Here is a 19,616-nt window from a genome sequence, read left to right on the forward strand (position 1 = left end):
AGGCCTACACACTGAAAAGCAATTTTATATCCACTCTTCATGTTGTGATCCTTTCAAAGAACATTGCTGTGCAAAATGTTTCAGGGAAAAGCCGAATACAGAGAATATGTCACAGAATAGCTTTGAAGTTGGTGCGGTTAATATACAGCCTGTCGGGATCCTGTCTTTCAGAATACCGACGCTGGAATCCCGACAGCGGGGGAGCCAGGTATGCCCACTTAGGTGGTGGGTTCACGCCACCACCCAAGTAGGAATATTTGCTCGCCACTGGGCCCGAAACGTGGCAGATGCAGCAAGCTCGCGAGGGGACCCGCTGCCGGGATTCCACCTGAAGAGATGCCGATGTCTGTATGGTAACAGCCGGCATCCCGTCTTCCGGTCACCCAGATGTATCCCCTTTGAAGATCTATTAATCACAATTTTGACAAGTGCTGATGCTGCTTCATGTGACCACAGCACCAGGTAACACAACAGGAGTATGTACAGTACCCCTCTGGGCATCAGCACTTGGTCTTAGCTCTCTTAAGGGCCCCATACACTAATGCGACATGTCCGTCTAACATGTCGCAGGCGATCACCCCGGCAGCCTCCCGGGAGGCAGGATCGCCCAAGATACATCGTATGCATCTTGGGTGATCCCAGCCATGCCTGTGGGGTCGAACATGATTGAATGTGCAGCACATTCAATCTGGAGGATCCGATGCTTGCGGGAACGCGCATCGGATCGGAAACGCCTCAAAAATAATCGTCCTAGTAAATGGGGCCCTTTACAGCTAGAAAAGAGCAACATTCTTTACAGCTGAAACTACTTTAATGAAATACTGAAGTCAAGTGTAAATCATTCTCCCCTGTCATCTGCATTTCTCTTCCTATATCTGGGGGATGCTTCATTACACTTTGGGCTAGTGGGAGATAGAGGCGTCAGCACTTAAGGGTCTATTCATGAAGCAGAGAAAAGCCCCATTCTGCGGTAAACAGGGCTTTTCTCCTCTTCCTGCAATTCACAGAGCAGGTTACTAAGGAGAAGCTTATTACTTCTCCTGCGGTAACCCTGCTCTGTGCTGAAATCGCAGTACCATAAATTTGTATGGTAACTGTAATTCATGTAGCAGCGGAAAGCACTGCTTTCCGCTTCTCTCTCATGTGCAGATTCTTCATCAAAGGATGGCGTAGTCTGCACCAACCTGACGAAAAATGCCCTAAAGATTGAACTCGCTCCTGCTAACTCCGCAGACTCCGCCCCTTTTCCCCAGCTTGCTGTGCTGCCGGCGCGTCTTCACAGCTTTCCCTTCAGACGCCAGCGCGCGCAGGTGAAAGTGCGCATGTGCAGAAGACACTCCAGCAACCCAGCTGCGGTCCCAGCAGTGAAGAAGGCTTCGTGGGAGGACGGGTTATCACATCGCTTCAGGAATCCAGCAGAGATTGATGAATTGCGGTAAGTATATGAAAAAAAAACCCCTCATAAGAATGCGATGTTTGGTGATAAGTAAAACCAAACCATCGCATTCTTACATGAATAGACCCATTAGGGGTCTATTCATGTAAGAATGCGATGTTTATGTTTAACTTATCACTAAACATCGCATTCTTATTTCAGAGTTTTTTTCAGATTTTTAACGCAATTCATTAATACTTACCAGTTCCCTGATGCGATGCGGTATCCGGCTGTTCCGCGATCCCGGCTTCCCCAGTTTTCTCTCTTCATACCGCGGCTGGGATCTTCTGCACATGCGCAATGTCACCGCATGCGCCGGGGAAACGAGACCTCCAGCGGCGGGCAAGGGCAGCAAGGAGGAGGTGACCCGGCATATGCAAATGCATATGACCTGGGCTCCTCTGATTGGCTCTTGTCACTGAAGGGGGCGGGGAGAAGGCAGGAGATGGACGTCTTCACTGCTCTTCTCCTGTACAAGCCTCCCCATCGCCTGTCTGAGATGGCGATGGGGTTTTGCGAAGGGTAACGGAAAGCTGGGCTTTCCGTTCCTACATGAATTGCAGTCACCATACAAACGTATGGTGATGCGATTCAGTCACAGAGCGGGGGTGCCGCTGGGGAAGTCAGGGACTTCTCCACGGTAACCCGCTCTGTGAATTGCGGTAAGCAGTGAAAAGCCCTGTTTACCGCAAAACAGGGCTTTTCTCTGCTGCATGAATAGACCCCTAATGAGCTAACTTTTTAGCGGTATACAATCTCCTCCCCCCCCCCCCCCCCCCCCCCAGTTTTTCATTAAATGCTGAATGAGTACTGTATGTCATCACTGAGCTAAGATAAATGGATATTTTTTCTCTCTCTATGGCTGCTCATCTTTCTTTCCCTTCACCCAGTTTACCCCCTATGGCTCAGTCCTGCTGTGCAGAACTCCCTTTTAGCTATGGATGCAGCTCCAGGTGTCCAGGACAGAGCACTGGGGGATGGCTACCAGCAGCAGTCTGGGACAGGAAGTGTGAGCGACGCAGTCGGGGTCTAGATCCAGGGGTAGAAATTGGTGGTAGGCTGAGACAGGGGAAGCAGACAAGAGCATGTCGGGAGGTGGCAGGGTCCTCCAGCAATGGAGATGCACAGGCACCCGCACACCACCAGCAGCAGGCTGTGAATGCCGGCTGTAGGATTCCCGGCATTATACAGCACGTGGGCCGCATCCAAGAACTGAAACCAAACCAGGCCACCCTGTCTATGGAAGGGGGGGGGGGGGGGGGGGCAACAGGTCCCCCTCTCACCCTAAGAACAGAGAGTTGACAGTAGGGGCAGATGCAGTCAGTGCCTACCTGTAGAACAGGATTATCACACTGAGGTAAGTTGTCAGACTAAGAGGAGCAGCCCTGGGGATGGCTCAGTCCAACATCTGAAGTATGGTTCTGCTGATGTTGACTGCAAAGCTCTCTTCCCTTCTTCCTCATCAAATCCATGAGGGAGTTTAGATAAAAAAAAATTCTATGTTTACTCAGATATTTATTGTACAGATTGTGTTTTGTATATTTGTTGTGTGCTGCATCAGTATTTGTACGGTCAGTGTTCATTTACTTGGGAACAATGTCTGATAAGAGAAACACTGTTAAGGTTAAAGGGGGGTACACACAAGGCGATAATCTAAGCAATCTGACTAGATTGCTTAGATTTTCAGCAAGATCGCTCCGTGTGTAGCTCTAACAGCGATAGCGATGCGCAGCCACGCCCCGCGCATTGACCTGCATGGCGGCCAATCTAGCGGGTCGCTCACTTCACCCGCACGCTCAGCACAGATCGCGCTGTGCTGAGCGGTTCGCTCAGCACACATCTCTCCTGCATCGGCCCGTCTATATGGGCCTTAAGTCTGGATTAGGAAAGTTCAGTAACATAGTGTTTGCTCAGGTTATCATACTAGCTGGGGACACATACTGTATGCTAAATGTGTGTTTGATGAAATAAAGCGGGAATTGTCAGAAGCTTCAGCTAGCACAGTGGATGAACCAGTCTGGGTTAAATCATTTGCAATGTCTGTCGCATCTGTTATGAGAGAAGACTTTTCTAATTTAGTGTCTAATCAGAGTAAATTGAGTCCTGTATCAAAGATACAACAGGATACTTTACTGTTAGACAATCAGTGGAGCCTTGGGACCAAGTTTTCTGGTGGGTGTTCCAACTTTGGCCAGGTCCATGGAAAAGACCGTTTTGGGCTTAGAAAACACTTTTGCCTTGAGTAAATATTGTCCATTACTGGGCCTAAAGGGCCCATTTATCAAACAATATTTGCAGGCACATCCCCCAAAAAACACAAATTTTCAGGAGCTAGCCACAGATATTGATTTAATGTGACCCCTCCATTGCCGCATCTACTATAGGTTTCTATTGGGGATGCGATTGATATTGGTCGCTGCAGCTACCGTAATCTTTTGATTGTGGTAGCTACACTTTGGATGTAGCTCCAGCAGGGTTCCCCAGGAACCTTCCGCCGAAAATGGCCACTGTGCATTGTGGGCACCCAAGTCTCTTGAGTTCTGCACCCGTCTTTTCTCGACATTGACATGTGTTGGGCTCCCGGATTGCTGAATACGTTTTATCTTCTGGTATCTGCGACTGTATTCCAGTAATAGAGGGGCTGGAAAAACCCTCACTGAAGTTGAGTTGTACCTAGCTAAAAATGCTAATATTAACCCATTGTGCCAAATTCCTCTGAAGCAACGCATTCCATAAGCATACAACTCAATAGCCTTCAATCCGAGAATGCCCCTTTGACCAGTTAGTACACTAATAATATTGTATAATACTTCTACATAATTTGAGCTTGAAAAGTTAAAACTTTATTTTCCTCAGTTGAAAATAAGAATAACATTTTGAACTGAAGACATGCCTTCAGAGTAGCCTATTCCTGGAATGGAATTTCAGGAATGCTCTAGCCAAGATACAGTAAGATAAATGCTGCTTGTGTTACATGTGAAAAGGTGAATGGTGGCATTTATACTACTGTAGATGCCAGGGAGTACATCAGGTTGACAAAGATACTTGTCAAGTGCTAAAGTACTGGTCAGCATCCATGTGAAATTGGTCATGGTTTTTCCTAGCACAAACCTTGACCAACAATAGAACATAGCAGTCCTTACAACTAATTTCTTCACTGTGGTAAAAGAAATCCAGGCAGCTCTACGAAAGTCTGTATTAACAAGAAATACTTCATGTCTCGTATGTCGCTGTCCAGCCTCCTGTGTGGTATTCTTTTGTTCTGTACATTTAGGCTAAAAGCACAGAAACATGTTTCACTCTTAAGGTGGGTACGCATTAGATGATGATTTCTCTAACGTCCTAGTGGATGCTGGGAACTCCGTAAGGACCATGGGGAATAGCGGGCTCCGAAGGAGGCTGGGCACTCTAGAAAGATCTTAGACTACCTGGTGTGCACTGGCTCCTCCCACTATGACCCTCCTCCAAGCCTCAGTTAGATTTCGTGCCCGGCCGAGGTTGGATGCACACTAGGGGCTCTCCTGAGCTCTTAGAAAGTTATAGTCTTAGAATTTGTTATTTTCAGTGAGACCTGCTGGCAACAGGCTCACTGCAGCGAGGGACTAAGGGGAGAAGAAGCGAACTCGCCTGCTTGCAGCCGGATTGGGCTTCTTAGGCTACTGGACACCATTAGCTCCAGAGGGATCGACCGCAGGCCCAGCCTTGATGTTCGGTCCCGGAGCCGCGCCGCCGTCCCCCTTACAGAGCCAGAAGCAAGAAGATGGTCCGGAAAATCGGCGGCATGAAGACTCTGTCTTCACCAAGGTAGCGCACAGCACTGCAGCTGTGCGCCATTGCTCCTCTCACACACTTCACACTCCGGTCACTGAGGGTGCAGGGCGCTGGGGGGGGCGCCCTGAGGCAGCAATAAAAACACCTTGGCTGGCTAAAATACCTCAATATATGGCCCCAGGGGCTATATATGAGGTAAATACCCCTGCCAGAATTCCATAAAAAACGGGAGAATAGGCCGCGAAAAAGGGGCGGAGCCTATCTCCTCAGCACACTGGCGCCATTTTTCCCTCACAGCTCGGCAGGAGGGAAGCTCCCTGGCTCTTCCCTGCAATTCTACAGTACAGTAAGAGGGAAAAGAGAGGGGGGGCATTAAAATTGGCACTGTATACAGTATATTATATAAAAGCTATTAGGGACATAACTCAGTTAGTCCCTGTATATATATATAGCGCTCTGGTGTGTGCTGGCATACTCTTACTCTGTCCCCCCAAAGGGCTTTTGTGGGTCCTGTCCTCGTTTAGAGCATTCCCTGTGTGTCTGCGGTGTGTCTGTACGGCTGTGTCGACATGTTGAATGAGGAGGCTTATATGGTGACAGAACAGAGGCCGATATATGTGATGTCGCCCCCTGTGGGGCCGACACCAGAGTGGATGGATAGGTGAAAGGTATTAACCGACAGTGTCAACTCCTTACATAAAAGGGTGGATGACGTAACAGCTGTGGGACAGCCGGCTTCGCAGCCCGCGCCTGCCCAGGCGTCTCAAAGGCCATCAGGGGCTCAAAAACGCCCGCTCTCTCAGATGGCAGACACAGATGTCGACACGGAGTCTGACTCCAGTGTCGACAAGGTGGAGACATATACACAATCCACTAGGAACATCCGTGACGTGATCCCGGCAATAAAAAATGTGTTATACATTTCTGACTTTAACCCAAGCACCTCTAAAAATGGGTTTTAGGTTTGGGGAGAAAAAAACAGGCAGTGTTTTGTTCCCCCATCAGATGAATAAATGAAGTGTGTGAAAGCGTGGGTTCCCCCGTTAAGAAACTGGTAATTTATAAAAAGTTACTGATGGCGTACCCTTTCCCGCCAGGTGGATAAGTTACGCTGGGAGATATCCCCTAGGGTGGATAAGGCGCTCACACGTTTGTCAAAAAAGGTGGCACTGCCGTCTTAGGATACGGCCACTTTAATAGGTACCTGTTGATAAAAAACAGGAGGCTATCCTGAAGTCTGTATTTACACACTCAGGTACTAGACTGAGACCTGCAGATAGTGCTGCTGCAGCGTGGTCGGTGACCCTGTCAAACAGGGATACTAGTTGGCAAACATAAAAACATATTAAAGACGTCGTCTTATATATGGGGGATGCACAGAGGGATATTTTGCCGGCTGGCATCCAAAATAAATGTAATGTCCATTCTGTCAGGAGGGTATTAGAGACCTGTCACTGGACAGGTGATGCTGACTTAAAAAGCGCATAGAGAGCCTTATAAGGGTGAGGAATTATTTGGGGATGGTCTCTGGGACCTCGTATCCACAGCAACTGCTGGGAAGAAATAATTTTACCTCAGGTTTCCTCACAGACAAAGGTACAGTCCTTTCGGCTTCAGAAAAGCAAGCGGGTCAAATGGCGCTTCCTTTCTGTACAGAGACAAGGGTAGAGGGAAAAAAGCTGCACCAGTCAGCCTGTTCCCAGAATCAAGATTCTTCCCCCGCCTCCTGTGAGGCCACACCATGACGCGGGTGCTCCACAGGTTTAGCCAGGTACGGTGGGGGGCCGTCTAAAAAATTTCAGCAATTAGTGGGCTCGCTCACAGGTGGATCCCTGTTTCTTTCAAGTAGTATTTCAGGGGTACAAGCTGGAATTCGAGATGTCTCCCCCCAGCCGTTTCCTAAAATATGCCTTGCTGACAACTCCCTCAGGCAGGGAGGCTGTGCTAGAGGCAATTAATAAGCGGTATTCCCAGCAGGTAATACTCAAGGTGCCCCTACTTCAACAAGGACGGGGTTACTATTCCACACGGGTTGGGGTACCGAAACCGCATGGTTCGGTGTGACCCATTTTATATTTAAAATCCTTGAACACAAAAATTCAAGTTCAAGATGGAATCGCTCAGGGCGGTTATTCCAAGCCTGGACGAGGGGGATTACATGGTATCCTGGGACATCAAGGATGCTTACCTGCATGTCCCCATTTACCATCCTCGCCAGGAGTACCTCAGATTTGTGGTACAGGATTACCATTACCAAGTCCAGACACTGCCGTTTGGACTGTACATGGCACCGAGGGTGTTTTATCAAGGTAATGGCCGAAATGTTGATACTCCTTCAAAAAAAAAGGGAGTTGTAATTATCCCGTACTTGGACAATCTCGTTATAAGGGCGAGGTCCAAGGAGCAGTTGGTAGTCGGGGTAGCACTATTTTGGAAAGTGCTACAACAGCATGGTTGGATTCTAAACAGTCCAAAGTCACAGCTGGTTCCTATGACACGTCTACTGTTCCTGGGGATGGTTCTGGACATAAACCAGAAATAGTGTTTCTCCCGGAGGAGAAAGCCAAGGAGTTGTCATCTCTAGTCAGAGACCTCCTGAAGCCAAAATAGGTAGCGGTGCATCATTGCACGCGAGTCCTGGGAAAAATGGTAGCTTCCTACGAAGCAATCCCATTAGGCAGGTTCCATACAAGAACTTTTCAGAGGGACCTGTTGGACAAGTGGTCCGGTTCGCATCTTCCGATGCATAGGCTGATACCCTGGTCCTTGGAGACAGGGTTATCTCTACTGTGGTGGCTGCAGAGTGCCCATCTTCAAGAGGGCCGCAGGTTCGGCATACAGGACTAGGTCCTAGTGACCATGGATTCCAGCCTTTGAGGCTGGGAGGCAGTCACACAGGGAAGAAATTTCCAGGGACTTTGGTCAAGTCAGGTTATTTCCCTACACATAAATATTCTGGTCCTGAGGGCCATTTACAATGCCCTGAGGCCGGCAAGGCCTCTGCTTCAAAACCAGCCGGTACTGATCCAATCAGACAACATCACGGCAGTCGCCCATGTAAACCAACAGGGCGGCACAAGAAGCAGGATGGCGATGGCAGAAGCCACAAGGATTCTCCGATAGGCGGAAAATCATGTGTTAGCACTGTCAGCAGTGTTCATTCCCGGAGTGGACAACTGGGAAGCAGATCTTCTCAACAGACACGACCTCCACCCGGGAGAATGGGGACTTCCTCTAGAAGTCTTCCAATAGGATTGTACACCATTGGGAAAGGCCACAGGTGGACATGATGGCGTCCCGCCTCAACAAAAAGCTATAAAGGATATTGCACCGGGTCAAGGGACCCTCAGGCGATAGCTATGGACGCTCTGGTAACACCGTGGGTGTACCAGTCGGTTTATGTGTTCTCCCCTCTGCCTCTCATACCAAAGGTACTGAGAATAATAAGAAGGCGAGGAGTAAGAACGATACTCGTGGATGGCCAAGAAGAGCTTGGTACCCAGAACTTCAAGAATTTATATCAGAGGACCCATGGCCTCTGCCACTCAGACAGGACCTGCGGCAGCAGGGGCCCTGTCTGTTCCAAGACTTACCGCGGCTGCGTTTGTCGGCATGGCGGTTGAACGCCGGATCCTGAAGGAAAAGGGCATTCCGGAGGAAGTCATTCCTACGCTTACTAAAGCCAGGAAAGAGGTTACAGCAACTCATTATCACCGCATATGGCGAAAATATGTTGCATGGTGTGAGGCCGAAAGGGCCCCAACAGAGGAATTTCAACTAGGTCGATTTCTGCATTTCCTGCAAGCAGGAGTGACTATGGGCCTTAAATTGGGTTCCATTAAGGTACAGATCTCGGCTCTGTCGATTTTCTTTCAAAAAGAACTAGCTTCAGTACCTGAAGTTCAGACATTTATAAAAGGAGTGCTGCAGAGTCAGCCCCCGTTTGTGCCTCCTGTGGCACCTTGGGATCTCAACGTGGTGTTGAGTTTCTTAAAATCACATTGGTTTGAACCACTAAAAACCGTGGATCTGAAATATCTCACGTGCAAGGTGGTTATGTTATTGGCCTTGGCTTCTGCCAGGCGAGTATCAAAGTTGGCGGCTTTGTCTTGTAAAAGCCCTTATTTGATTTTCCATATGGATAGGGCAGAATTGAGGACTCGTCCCCAGTTTCTCCCAAAGGTGGTGTCAGCGTTTCACCTGAACCAGCCTATTGTGGTGCCTAGGCTACTAGGGACTTGGAGGACTCCAAGTTGCTAGACGTTGTCAGGGCACTGAAAATATATGTTTCCAGAACGGCTAGAGTCAGAAAATCTGACTCGCTGTTTATCCTATATGCACCTAACAAGCTGGGTGCTCCTGCTTCTAAGCAGACTATTGCTCGTTGGATTTGTAGTACAATTCAGCTTGCACATACTGTGGCAAGCCTGCCACAGCCAAAATCTGTCAATGCCCATTCCACAAGGAAGGGGGGCTCATCTTGGGCGGCTGCCCGAGAGGTCTCGGCTTTACAACTTTGCCGAGCAGCTACTTGGTCAGGGGCAAACACGTTTGCAAAATTCTACAAATTTGATACCCTGGCTGAGGAGGACCTGGAGTTCTCTCATTCAGTGCTGCAGAGTCATCCGCACTCTCCCGCCCGTTTGGGAGCTTTGGTATAATCCCCATGGTCCTTACGGAGTTCCCAGCATCCACTAGGACGTTAGAGAAAATAAGAATTTACTCACCGGTAATTCTGTTTCTCGTAGTCCGTAGTGGATGCTGGGCGCCCATCCCAAGTGCGGTTTATCTGCAATACTTGTACATAGTTATTGTTCACTAAATCGGGTTATTGTTGAGCCATCTGTTGAGAGGCTCTATTGTTTCATACTGTTAACTGTGTTTCATATCATGAGTTATACGGTGTGATTGGTGTGGCTGGTATGAGTCTTACCCGGGATTCAAAATCCTTCCTTATTGTGTACGCTCGTCCGGGCACAGTACCTAACTGAGGCTTGGAGGAGGGTCATAGTGGGAGGAGCCAGTGCACACCAGGTAGTCTAAGATCTTTCTAGAGTGCCCAGCCTCCTTCGGAGCCCGCTATTCCCCATGGTCCTTACGGAGTTCCCAGCATCCACTACGGACTACGAGAAACAGAATTACCGGTGAGTAAATTCTTATTTTTAAACGATATGCACGATATAGATATTGCTAACGATATTTTCATGCATATCGTCTAATATGTACGCACTATGGGCCTAATTCAGCTTGGATCGCTGTTGAGAGAAATTGCGATTTTCTCAATCATGCTTCTGCTAAAAATGGCATTTGTAGAGCTGCCCAGAAAGGTAAAAGATGCTCACCAATGCAATGGCAAAATTGCGAAGCATACGCAGAAATCGAGTACCATCGACAATTGCGGTTGACCTAGGGCTACTCAAAATAGTGAGAATGCAGTCGCATCTGCGCCATGTTTTTAGTCTCAATACATTACAACTGACGTCAAATACACTCCCTGAAAACGGGCACGATCCACCTGCGTTTTTCCAACCACTCCCCACAAACGCTATGTTAAGACCCACGAACGAACACTTCCTGTCAATCAAATTGCAATTTAGCGTTTGCGTACACGCAAAGTGTTTGCAGCGCATGCGCAGTCTACTGATAAGCTCCCGATTTGTGATTTTGCAACTGAAGCTGAATTAGGTTCTATATCGTTAATGATGCACGCTCCCGTACATGAAGTTAAATTTGGACTATGCCGTCCAAAATTGTGTGTCCGTGGTGGCCGCTGGGTGATTATCACTGAACAATATCATTAGCGATATTGTTCAGTGTGAATGCTCTATATCGGCCACCCAGAAGGAAAGGGCAAACACTAGATTATATCGCTCATGGAGTGTATCATCTAATGTGTACCCACCTTAAATCTAGGGATATATTTATTTACTAAACTTTTTTTTTTTATTTTTTAGACAAGAATTGTCAAAACCACAGAAAAACTGTCAATTACCAAATATATCCCTTAGTGCGTGGCGGGGTGGGGATAGGGGGTTGGAGGAGAGAGACACAGCGCTACACTTTTTTGGGAGATGCCTGAGGTCTCGGGAGCTGCTAACCCTATATTTGTTTTAACAGTAACCCCTTAGTGTGGTTACCCAAACTCCACCATTATAGTCCCTGTTTTAAGGATATCCATGCTTGAGCACAGGTGTCTGAATTAGTATGTCAGACAATTTGGTTTAACCATCTGGACTCAAGCATGGATATCCTTAATACCTGGATTGTAATGGCAGAGTTTGGGAAGCTCTGTTTTAGTGAGTTTGATTTGTTGTGAGTGCAGCAGAAATGAAGTCCCAATATGCGCGTCTCATTAAGCTCTTCTGTTTTAACTTTTCTTGCCAAAAAAAATGAGCAAGTTGAACTATAGCAAACAAAGGTTACTACATTTATGAGCAAGACTCAGGGAAACCATAACCATAGGTACACACGTATAGATGTTTGCTGAGCGATCCATCACAGACTGCTCAGCACACATCTCTCCCCCCGCTCTGCGCACAGCGTGATGTGGGCCGAGCGGAGGGGGGGGAGGCACTCACAGGGCAATCTAGAAACGGCACTAGCAATGCCGCACATCGCTGTCGCCATGGGGCATACACACAGAGCGATGTATGCTTTTTTTTTTTTACTAAGCAATCTGGTCAGATTGCTTAGAAGTGAAGCAAAAATTGCTCCGTGTGTACCCCCCCTATAAGGTAAGTCTAATCACTACTATACATTTTCTGGTGAAGTCAGATAAAAAAAACACAAAATAGAAGACTATAAAATGTGAATGACTGCCGTATTCGCCAACTGAAGAATGATTAATAAGTGCCAAATCTTCCTGATAAAGGTCCACAGTTTACAAAAATTGCGTTCTACAGCTAGAACTTTCCAGATATGCGTGAAGTTCCTTTTCCTAACATTGCTCTCATATAGGGCCCGAATCAGACCTGATCGCTGTTGTGCGAAATCGCACATTGGCTGATTATTGATTGACTGCGTATGCACCGCAATGCGCAGGTGCGACGCCAAACAGCAACAGGATGGTGCGAAAATTTAGATTGCAAGGCGTTAGTAAGGTGATTGACAGGAAGAGGACATTTGTGGGTGGTAACTGGCCATTATTTGGGAGTGTCCGTAAAAACACAGACGTTTCCAAACCTTTTCAGGGAGGGTGTGTGACGTCAGCTCTGGCCCCGTTCAGCCTGATTGTCTTGCACTGTAGGAGTAAGTCCTGGGCTGCACACAGACTGGAAGAATCGTTTGATGATGAGTGAGTTGCAAACGGTTTTGCAGATGTCTGCTGCCTGGTGAAGTTTTCGCGTACACATGCATTCGCACACTTGCATAGGGTGGGTTTTCACTCTCCCTTGGTGGCGACTATCTGATCGCAGACCTCTGCAAATTTGCAGTACAGCGATCAGGTCTGAATTAAGCCCATAGTGCTTCCAACCTAATTGCCTAATGCATTGTATGCATGCTGTAAAAACAATTTGCAGCACTATTGAAGGGACACAAAGCTCTCAGCTGGAAATACGGTAGCCTTTAGCTTATATGGATGCCTGGCACTTTTGAATAGGTGCTGTTGGCCCATAGTCATATTTTCATCCATTGGAGGACCAGTTATTTTGTAGTATGTACAACCTCTTAACCCTTAAATGGGTATGGTTCATTAGTTCGAAAGTGTCTAATGAATGACAATGGTTGATATGAGTTTTTGGGGTGTACGTTTTAACTTTTAGCACATGGACCCCCAATTAGTGTACCGCATTCGCTCTCCATGCTTCGGGAAAGGTGCCTCGCTTGGCCACCTCTGCACAGGTTACCATTCCCAGTTGTACTCCACATGGCTAGTAAAGTATGAAAAAGTAATTTAGAAAAACATTTTTAAATGTGGAAAAACTCATGTCGACCATAGTCATGTTGACCTTATGCATGTCGGCCTATTGACTGCCGACCTTACTGTGGACCTAAAGACCAGATACCCACATAAATAAGGTGTGCAAAGCTACTGCGTACGTTTTAATAAAGAAAAATGTTTTATCTGATGACGTTTTTCAATTTTCCAAATCCAGGTATCAAAACATGCCGGTCACCAGCAGCGGTGACCAAATGGAAGATAGTCAATAGGTCGATAGGCTCAAAAGATCGATATGCAAATTGTTGACACAGAAGGTTTTCATGATTTTTAGGGTTAGGGTTAAGGGCTAGGCTGCTGAACAGTTAGGGTAAAAACAAAAGTCTTCTTTATCTATGTTTACTTTTTGACCCTGTCAGCCTACTGACTTTGATCATTGTGTGGTGACCTATTGACTGTCTATATACTGTCGGTCTTTTCATCCACACCCACCAGCAGCATAACCTTTAATAAACACATAAGTGCACTATGGTTCAATAATAATAATTTTATTTATATAGCGCTCTTTCTCCAACAGGATTCAAAGGCGCTTTACAGATATCAAAAACAATGTACATAATACAGAAGATTTAAGTAATACCGCAATTGACAAGCCACACAGACATAAAAAGAAACCCTTGGGCAGCGTAATGCAATACAATAAAGCAATGTACATTTTTATTTAAAAGGAGAGGGACCCCCAATTAAAGTATGCTCACAAAAGAATCCACCCTCACGTCTGAATACCTGGATTTGGAAGAGAGGAAGTGTTAGATAAGCAGCCTATTTTCCTTTATTACATGTACACAGTATTTTGTCACCTTTTATTTATGGTTTAAGAAACTGCACATACTAAAAGGTGGTCATTTTCACAAGGGTTCTGGGACTCCAGGTCGACACACCTTAGGTCGACGTCAATTGGTCGACATGGACAAAAAGTCGACAGGAACAATGTCGACATGGAAAAGGTCGACATTACTTTTTGTGTTTTTTGTGTCGTTTTCTTCGTAGAGTGACCGGGAACCCCAATTAGTGCACCGAGTCCCCTCGCATGGCTCGCTTCGCTCGCCATGCTTCGGGCATGGTGCCTTCGCTCCGCTCAGCACAGATTACCGTTCCAATCGTAGTCCACGTGGATCGTTAAGTATGAAAAAGTTCCAAAAAAGAAAAAAATTGTGAAAAACTCATGTCGACCTTTTTCCATGTCGACCTTTTTCCATGTCGACCTAAGGTGTCGACCAATTGGCGTCGACCTAAGGTGTGTCGACCTTTTTGTTGTCGACCTTGAGTCCGGATACCTTCACAAGAAGTTACTTCAGACTCCCCTTTATTGATACTTGAGTTGGAAGTACAAATCGTTAAGGGAAAGTAATGATGTTTGACCAGTGAGAAAGCCTTTTTCTATTCAAACCAAAATAAGTTCTATTGATCTTTCGAGCATGTTGTGCTGCCTGTTGTGTAACCTGACGTTTTTTCATGCAGCTGCTGCGACAGGGGCCTGATGAAAGTATTGTGTATATATACATAGTGGGGTCATCATACCGTTTTTCTTTGACAAATCATTGTTTGTACGCTTTCTCAAAGTAATCAAAAGTCTGTCACTTCTGTTTTGCGACCTTTGTCTGTCACTCAGTATTGCTTAAACTTACACTTTGTGTAGAAAGTAATCTAGATAACAATGTTACTTATGGGCCCTACACATCACATGACCCCGCCGCTGAGCTGCCCGACGGCCGATAAGGCAGACGTTTCTTCACTCCCTGTCACCCGGCTCCATAGCAATGCATGCTAATATGGACGAGATTGTCCATATTGGCCTGCATGCATATGCGACCCGGCACCAACTATGAACGAGCGCGGGGCCGCGTATCGTTCATCGTTGGTGCCTACACACTGAACGATATGAACGAGTTCTCGTTCTTTAATGAATGTGAACGTTCATATCGTTCACTGTTATCTGCCAGTGTGTAGGGCCCATTAGCTTCTGAGAGTTTGGTTAGTTTAGTGTGGAGATTGCGACAGTCTATAAATTTTGTAAGGACTTGAACACACAAGGCATTGAAAATCAATAACCCTTAAAAGTGTAGTGCCGTGTACTCTGTCATCGCTTTAAGAGCGACATTGCTTATGGAAAAATACTTGCCTATATTCATTTTTTATGTTTTTGGAGGACTATCTGTGTCAGTTGTTTGTGTTACATGCTAAAAAAATAATTCCCGCAAACATGCCCTAGCTATTCAGAGAATAAATTGTCATTATTTTTGTAAGTATTCTTATGGCTATATAGCTGCTGATGTTAATTGTGTGGATTTTAGTTTTTTTGCTCTTTTATGCTAGCATGATATTTGAAATGTGTTTCATCTGCATTTCAAATTATTTTCCTTTGTTTCCTATCATTTTGAATGCATCATAGGGGATGTAGTTAAAATGCCGCCAGACGGAATCCCGGCAGTCGAAATACTGACGCCAGAATCCCAACCGACGGCATAATTCCCAGCAAAAAAAACCCGACAGAGCTCGGGATCCCGAAATTTCTTCAAGCGGGATGTGCTTGCGTCCTGGCGTGCGTGGGGGGTGGAGGATTAGGATTAGCCATTAGGAGGGTTAGGGTGCAGGGATAGGAAGGGTATGGTTGGGTACCGGGGAGGGAAGGTTTGTGTTAGGCATCAAGTGGGGGAGGGTTAGGCAGCGGGGAGGGGAAGGTTAGGGATAGGCACCCACAAGAGAGGCTTAGGGTAGTTGGCAGGGGAGGGTTAGAGTACTTTTGGAGGGGTTTTCGGGATTCTAAATGGCCTAGAATGCCAATTCGGGATTCTGACCGCCAGCATCCTGTCCATCGGGATATCATACTGAACCCTATCAAAGCATGCCTTGTAAAATGCATATTTCAAAGGACAGTGTTCTAAACTAGGAGCTGTCACAATTGCAAGTTTAGAACGGATGGTGGTATATTTTATATATATTCATGTCGACATGAGAATGACATCATGGCCTTGTCAACATTTCTAATTAGAATGTTGACAAAATCGCCCCTGTGGTCAATGGTGCTTTACCCGGCATGACAGGTCCAGCAGCTCCAGATCTGGTGGCCAGATAATGACTTCTAGCTGATCCGGTCATGCTACTGGTGGAAAGTATGACTAATCCTAACACCTAACTTCCCCAACCTCTGCCTAACCCTCTGCTGCTGGTCCATGTGTAATGTCAATATGTCACTTGTCGACATTCTGCACATGCCGACACTACATTGTTAATGTCAACATTATGACTACATCCTGCTTAGAATGACAGGGACTTGGATTTCTGTGTAGAACGTTCCTGATAAGTTGTTGATCAGTCTGTATGGAAGCTGCCATTTTGTATGACAGTGTGGTCCAGTGACTGGATTAAGGTTGACATGACATGACATTGAAATGACAGGCACGCTTTAAAAAATGTCTTATGCGTATTTTGATGAATGAGACGTATTGAAAATATATGCTCATCCTGATTCCAGATCTAGGGGGCGCGTGTCTGCGGTTTCTATTGTTCCTTCCACTGGCTCGCTGGAGCTAGCAGGGCATTTCGTACCACTGCATCATCTATTGGAGAGAGTTGCATATTGTGTCACTTGAGCTTTAAAATGGTGCCAGGCGGTTGGGTGGCAGCGGGGCGGCAGCTCAGATGAAGGAAGGATACTGCTGAGCAGTGGAGAGCCAGCCTCTGGTCTAGGGAGCCATATCTTCTGATTTACGGATGTGGGGATAAATGTGGGGCAGCCCCATGACTGGCTCTGTCATTCCTGGAAGGTGGGTCAGATGTAGGGGAGGCTGGTGACCTCCGTAGCATAGCTACTCCCTGTATGCCTCTTTAATGCACGCCCACCCACCATCTTCACTATTTGTTCACTTTGAATTTAGCTGTTGGATCTCTAGATGATCAGCTGTCACCAAGTTGTTTCGTTCATTTTATACAATAATCTGTTGTATTTTGGATAACAAGAACTCCACCCTTGGTGGTGGGGTGTATGATGGCATATTTACCCACATTTATGAAACTGAGTTTTCAGCAGCATACACACCTAAGGAACTGTATTTACATATTTGTGGCCATCAAGCTGGAATATTGAAGGGAGTTATAAAGTAACTTTTAAATTGACATTTAAAAGCAAAACAAGTAGGGCACTCCATACGGGGATCCGGACTATAGATAGACAGTAGGTCAACACCATATGGTTGACATGACAATGGTCGACACATGTGTTTTTCTCTATCGTCCTAGTGGATGCTGGGGTTCCTGAAAGGACCATGGGGAATAGCGGCTCCGCAGGAGACAGGGCACAAAAAGTAAAGCTTTAGGATCAGGTGGTGTGCACTGGCTCCTCCCCCTATGACCCTCCTCCAAGCCTCAGTTAGATTTTTGTGCCCGGCCGAGAAGGGTGCAATCTAGGTGGCTCTCCTAAAGAGCTGCTTAGAAAAGTTTAGCTTAGGTTTTTTATTTTACAGTGAGTCCTGCTGGCAACAGGATCACTGCAACGAGGGACTTAGGGGAGAAGAAGTGAACTCACCTGCGTGCAGGATGGATTGGCTTCTTTGGCTACTGGACATTAGCTCCAGAGGGACGATCACAGGTACAGCCTGGATGGTCACCGGAGCCTCGCCGCCGGCCCCCTTGCAGATGCTGAAAAGAGAAGAAGGTCCAGAATCGGCGGCAGAAGACTCCTCAGTCTTCTTAAGGTAGCGCACAGCACTGCAGCTGTGCGCCATTGCTCTCAGCACACTTCACACGGCAGTCACTGAGGGTGCAGGGCGCTGGGAGGGGGGCGCCCTGGGAGGCAATGTAAACCTATTTTTTGGCAAAAAATACCTCACATATAGCCTCCGGGGGCTATATGGAGATATTTAACCCCTGCCAGAATCCGTTGAAGAGCGGGAGACGAGCCCGCCGAAAAAGGGGCGGGGCCTATCTCCTCAGCACACAGCGCCATTTTCCCTCACAGAAAGGCTGGAGGGAAGGCTCCCAGGCTCTCCCCTGCACTGCACTACAGAAACAGGGTTAAAACAGAGAGGGGGGGGCACTAATTTGGCGTTAGAAATATATAAAAAGATGCTATAAGGGAAAACACTTATATAAGGTTGTCCCTATATAATTATAGCGTTTTTTGGTGTGTGCTGGCAAACTCTCCCTCTGTCTCTCCAAAGGGCTAGTGGGTCCTGTCCTCTATCAGAGCATTCCCTGTGTGTGTGCTGTGTGTCGGTACGTGTGTGTCGACATGTATGAGGACGATGTTGGTGAGGAGGCGGAGCAATTGCCTGTAATGGTGATGTCACTCTCTAGGGAGTCGACACCGGAATGGATGGCTTATTTAGGGAATTACGTGAAAATGTCAACACGCTGCAAGGTCGGTTGACGACATGAGACGGCCGACAAACAATTAGTACCGGTCCAGACGTCTCAAAAACACCGTCAGGGGTTTTAAAACGCCCGTTTACCTTAGTCGGTCGACACAGACACAGACACGGACACTGAATCCAGTGTCGACGGTGAATAAACAAACGTATTCCTTATTAGGGCCACACGTTAAGGGCAATGAAGGAGGTGTTACATATTTCTGATACTACAAGTACCACAAAAGAGGGTATTATGTGGGATGTGAAAAAACTACCTGTAGTTTTTCCTGAATCAGATAAATTAAATGAAGTGTGTGATGATGCGTGGGTTCCCCCCGATAGAAAATTATTGGCGGTATACCCTTTCCCGCCAGAAGTTAGGGCGCGTTGGGAAACACCCCTTAGGGTGGATAAGGCGCTCACACGCTTATCAAAACAAGTGGCGGTACCGTCTATAGATAGGGCCGTCCTCAAGGAGCCAGCTGACAGGAGGCTGGAAAATATCATATAAAAGTATATACACACATACTGGTGTTATACTGCGACCAGCGATCGCCTCAGCCTGGATGTGCAGAGCTGGGGTGGCTTGGTCGGATTCCCTGACTAAAAATATTGATACCCTTGACAGGGACAGTATTTTATTGACTATAGAGCATTTAAAGGATGCATTTCTATATATGCGAGATGCACAGAGGGATATTTGCACTCTGGCATCAAGAGTAAGTGCGATGTCCATATCTGCCAGAAGATGTTTATGGACACGACAGTGGTCAGGTGATGCAGATTCCAAACGGCACAAAGGTGTATTGCCGTATAAAGGAAGAGGAGTTATTTGGGGTCGGTCCATCGGACCTGGTGGCCACGGCAACTGCTGGAAAATCCACCGTTTTTACCCTAAGTCACATCTCTGCAGAAAAAGACACCGTCTTTTCAGCCTCAGTCCTTTCGTCCCTATAAGAGTCATATTTGCCCAGGGATAGAGGAAAGGGAAGAAGACTGCAGCAGGCAGCCCATTCCCAGGAACAGAAGCCTTCCACCGCTTCTGCCAAGCTCTCAGCATGACGCTGGGACCGTACAGGACCCCTGGATCCTACAAGTAGTATCCCAGGGGTACAGATTGGAA

General features: G+C 46.9%; 1 protein-coding gene across 4 annotated transcripts in view; it reads left to right on the top strand.

Annotated features, from left to right (window-relative positions):
- GNE (glucosamine (UDP-N-acetyl)-2-epimerase/N-acetylmannosamine kinase) overlaps nt 1–19,616 on the top strand; it is a 136,767-nt gene that overhangs the window by 73,755 nt on the left and 43,396 nt on the right. The gene's annotated exons all lie outside the window — the stretch shown is intronic.

This window comes from Pseudophryne corroboree, chromosome 1, assembly GCF_028390025.1.
Source record: "Pseudophryne corroboree isolate aPseCor3 chromosome 1, aPseCor3.hap2, whole genome shotgun sequence".
NCBI classification, from domain to species: domain Eukaryota; kingdom Metazoa; phylum Chordata; class Amphibia; order Anura; family Myobatrachidae; genus Pseudophryne; species Pseudophryne corroboree.